Source organism: Salvelinus namaycush, chromosome 41 (genome assembly GCF_016432855.1).
Source record: "Salvelinus namaycush isolate Seneca chromosome 41, SaNama_1.0, whole genome shotgun sequence".
NCBI classification, from domain to species: domain Eukaryota; kingdom Metazoa; phylum Chordata; class Actinopteri; order Salmoniformes; family Salmonidae; genus Salvelinus; species Salvelinus namaycush.
Window position 1 is genome coordinate 19,694,590 of NC_052347.1, and position 5,150 is coordinate 19,699,739.

The following is a 5,150-nucleotide window of genomic DNA, read 5'->3' on the forward strand; positions in this document are numbered from 1 at the left end:
AACTATAGTTTGTTTACAAGAAATTTGTGAAGTGGTTGGAAACGAGTTTTAAGGACTCCAACGTAAGTTTATGTGAACTTCCGACTTCAACTGTAACATTTCCAGAGTGGGCTCTGCTAAGCTATGATACATTTTATAAGCACCACCAACACAGTGAATGGGAAAATGTATTAAAAGGGAACTCCCTCTGCTTGTGATTTGTTGAATGTGCAACCCTTAAGGTGGAGCTGTGATGGGTTAATGACCTTTAATAATATCTTCAAAAGTACCAGAGACCAAACTCTGGAAATGTTACATGTTTGAAGATTATTATTGTTCCAAACAATATGTCAAAACATTTGGTGCCATATTATTAGCACACAATGATTACATCAAGGTTGTGACTCCACAAACTTGTTGGATGCATTAGCTGTTTGTTTATAATGTCATACCCCCCAGTTTAACCTCCCATGTAATTGTAATGGTGAGAGGTTAACATGTCTTGGGCCTCTTTTCACCCAACTTTTAATCTAAATCCAACGACATGGTGAAATTTTCTGTTGATTTCAAGTTGAATTCACGTTAGTTGAAATCTCAACCAAATGTAAATGAAACTAGACTTTGAATTGACATCTGTGCCCAGTGGGTGGGACCAAATTTGGTTTATATTCAAATTTGGGATGACTAGGTTGCCTAGACTTTTTGAATACAAAATTATTAACTGGAATTTTATTAGGCCTACAGTTGCATAGGGCAGGACTACACGATGCAAACCTGCATAAAGCAAGCTCAGCCCTGTGAGTTTTATTGTCCAATCATGTTGTTTTCTCTGTGTCTGTGCATAGGAAACCCCACTAGTCCTTCATTCAAATATAATTCAAATGAACAAGTTGCTGCGGTTTGACAGGGTCTTCATCCTCCCCATGTCCAGGTGTTTTTCCAGGAGAGTTTTTTAAACCATCCCAGCTAGCACATACCATTCTGAGAACTCCCCTCACTCCAGCCTCAGCACCTGGCTCCCTGCAGCCCCCCCGAGCTCTCCCTGGCCTGCACCCCATCGTCCCCCTGTTTTTCAATAAATACCTTGGTTACCTTATCCCAGTCTCCTCGTCTGAGTCTGCTCTTGGGTTCACCTGCTCCGCGTAACATAATCTCCAATCCAAGAACCTGAAGTAAATCATTAGGCCATGGCTATCCTCTTCCTTTATTTAAAAAAAAACGCCTCACATGAACTGAAATCAACTGTCATTATTTTGTCTCCTAACAACTATAGAAAAGCTCAGTGTATTAGTGAGCAGTTATCTACATATTATTCCTATAACTGCATTCTCCCTGTTCTCCTCTTTATCTCAGTGAGACGTGGCTAGTGTTGAGCAAGGGACGTCCCACCTTGTTGTTTTCTACTCCCCATTCAGCACCAGGTATGTTTCCCTCGCCCTTAATACCTAAGGATATGGACATGACCTGGTGAACAGGACCTTAGTATTTGCCTGGGTTGTATTCATTAGGGCAAAATGGAAAATAACAATTTCTTGTTGGACAACTTCTGTTTGCTGTAGGGTTGCAACACTAACATAACAGGGAGGCTTTGTATGGACATGTCCATGCGTTGCTGAACTTGAATGGCTCTAACTGCCATATTGATGGATTGTGTGTATTAATATGTGTCACGGCCTGACCTTAGTTTGCGTTGTTTGTTTCTATGTTTTGTTTGGTCAGGGTGTGATATGAATGGGCATTCTATGTTGTATGTCTAGTTTGTCTGTTTCTATGTGTTTGGCCTGATATGGTTCTCAATCAGAGGCAGGTGTTAGTCGTTGTCTCTGATTGGGAACCATATTTAGGTAGCCTGTTTTGTCATTGTGGGTTGTGGGTGATTGTTCCTGTTACTGTGTTTGTGTTGTCACTTTACAGGACTGTGTCGTCTTCGTTCGTTTATTCGTTATTTTGTTTGTTTCAAGTATTCATATTAAAATGGATACTCACCACGCTGCATCTCGGTCCGACATTTCTTACTCCTCGTCAGAGGAGGACGAAGATTTCCGTTACAATATGATGAGATGTAGGGTGTTTTAATGCCGTATAGCAGGGGTGTCAAACTCATTCCATTGAGGGCCTACTGTCTACAGGTTTTAGTTTTTTTCCTTTCAGTTAAGCCCTGGGCAACCAGGTGTAGGAGTTCCTTACTAATTAGTGACCTTAATTCATCAATCAAGTACAAGGGAGGAGCGAACACCTGCAGACACGTGGCCCTCTGTGGAATGACTTTGACTCTTGTGCCGTATAGGATCAGTGAAATGACTGATTATGGACACATTAGGTAAAGTAGGATTACCTACGTCTACTCTATCATGTTGAATGTTGGCCTTGTGCCTTTAACCCCTATTTTACAGTTGCTAATAAAGTTGCATTGCGATTTAGGCATTCATTCTTGAAGAATATTACTTGTAAAATGTCTCGTGAGCTGAGACCATCATAACTGAAAACATATGCTTTTTTTACTCTATTGTTTGTAAACAATGCAATTATATTATATAATCAAAATTAATAATTACATAATTTGATCATTACACTGCATAGCTTCAAAACATAGTTAAAACTATCATTTTGATTTCATGGCTGGTCCTGAGAGTGGTTACATTTCTCAGCCCCACCGCTCAGCTGGTTACCAAACTGCCCTTATTGTGGAACCAGCTGTATCAGCTTAAAAACAAGCACATCTCATTGTGGTGATACAGTACATGAGCGGAGCATTGTAATTCTGACCACCATTGCTAGGAAATGACATACATTGTCAGGTAAGAGACACAATTGAGGACTGGGCCTATTGTTACAGTATTTAAGTCATCCTTTTTGTTTTGGTAGTGTATACTGAACTGGCAGAAAATAAATGGCGGACAGCGGTACGCTAAGCCAATATAAATGTTTATGCCTTTTCCTAACCTAACTGAACAATAACCCTCATTCCTAAACCTAACCATAAAATAATTTAAACCCCTAAACCTAACGATAAAATAATTTAAACCCCTAAACCTAACCATAAAATAATTTAGACCCGTATGTGACACATCCTGATCTGTTTCACCTGTCTTTGTGATTGTCTCCACCCCCTTCCAGGTATCGCCCATCTTCCCCATTATCCCCTGTGTATTTATACCCGTGTTCTCTGTTTGTCGGTTGCCAGTTCTTCTTGTTTGTCAAGTCAACCAGCGTTTTGTGTCTCAGCTCCTGCTTTTCCCAGTCTCTCCTTTTCTCGCCCTCCTGGTTTTGACCCTTGCCTGTCCTGACTCTGAGCCCGCCTGCCTGACCACTCTACCTGAGCCTGCCTGCCGTCCGGTACCGTTGCCTCACCTCTGGTTTTACTGACCTCTGCCTGCCTTGACCTGTCTATTGCCTGCCCCTGTTGGATTATTAAACCATTGTTAATTCGACGTTGTCTGCATCTGGGTCTTACCTTCATACCTGATACTATGCCTAACCTTAAATAATTTAGACCGCTATGCCTATCCTTAAGTTTTCATTCTGCTGGTTGAATATGCACTTCCTTTATGTTCGGTTATTAATCTCTTTTATTGCCTTTTGTTTTTTTATCGCTTCCATTTTTTTACTGTGAAGTGTGCTGCGATTTTAAATGCAAGGTTTGATTTAATGCAATTTGAGTTTGTGGTCAAATCCCTTTAAATTCCCGACTGTTGAATTGGACATGGAATTCCTCCATAAGAGTCAAGTCCAATTTGTGAATTGATTAGACTGTAGATGGAAGTGACCTTATTTCATCAGAAGGAAACCCTGAAAGGCTTAGTTTGTATATTTACATTATCTATAAAGTCATCAATGTCTTATTTTATTTTCCAATGTCTGATGAAGCCAACTCTCAACGCACATTATTATGTCTTCATCGGCATTGTGCTCGGTTGTGCCCTAACTATGTTCTACCATGGGCTGTCACCATGCCATACAAAGGTACAGTCAGAGGCATCGAAAGATCTCTCTCCAGTTCAACCCAGGTCACAAGACAAAGACACCATACTACTGGTCTGGTTCTGGCACTTCAAATATCACTTCGACCTCACATCCTGCAGGTCAAACGTTCAACATCGAAGGCTGTCATCTGACAGTGGACAGGGAGCTGTACAGTCAAGGGGACGCCGTTCTCATCCAACCACAGAGAGATCGAAGAGGATTTATCCAACCTGCCCCAAGAACCCCAGGCCCACCTTCCACAAATGGGTGTTGATGAATTTTGAGTCGCCAATGAACACACGTAAGACATCTGGACTGAGGAAACCCTTCAACATGACGTTGAACTACTGTTGGAATGCTGACATTAAAGTGTGCAAGAGATTAGTCTTCAAGAACAGTGAGATTGAGGAAGACCTACCCATTCAGAAGAAGGTTACAAACTGCTGGATTGTAAGCAACTGGAACGAGAACCACTATAGGGTCAAATTTGACCAACTCCTGAGCAAGTTCATCACTATCAACACATATGGAGCCCACTTTAATAACAAGCAAATGAGTCATGAGGAATACACAAACACAGTGGCCAGCTGTAAGTTCTACTTGTCATTTGACAATAGGAGAGAACATCCTGACTATATGACTGAGAAACTGTTCAATGCCATGAAGTTGGGCTCTGTGCCAGTTGCCCTAGGACCGCCCAGACAGGTTTATGAGAAGTTCATCCCAGGTGATGCCTTGTCCATGTGGATGTTTTCTCCAAACCGAAGAAGTTGGCTCAGTATCTACAGAGCATGAGTGAGGATGAATACTCTAAGTTGTTCAGGTGGAGGAAGTTCTTCAAAGTTAATTGATGTATCTTTCCTATTAACCATGCCTGTAGAGCGTGCCAATTTGTCCATCAGAAACAGCAATACCAGGTCACAACCAATCTGATCCAAATGGTACTGGGGTTAGGTGCATGAATTGTTTCAGCAAATGAGCAGATATCTGCCTGATCCACTTTAGGCTACGGCCTGTGAAGCCTGCGCTAAATTGGAATGAATAATTTCTAACAGACGTATGTAAATAGTGGTGGAAACCCTTGATTCTGCAGTAGACTAGAGCTTATTTTGCTTGGACATTGTAATATGACATAATGTCTATGTTAAACATATCTAGAGCCAAGAAACTCAATATTAGGTCAAAGGTGATTGCCTAGAAATGTTAGG

The 5,150-nt window shown here is 41.2% G+C and overlaps 1 pseudogene; it reads left to right on the plus strand.

The window, feature by feature from the left end:
* The first annotated feature begins 3,906 nt into the window (after window positions 1–3,906).
* On the plus strand, window positions 3,907–4,793 carry LOC120034274 (annotated as a pseudogene).
* Window positions 4,794–5,150: the final 357 nt, after the last annotated feature.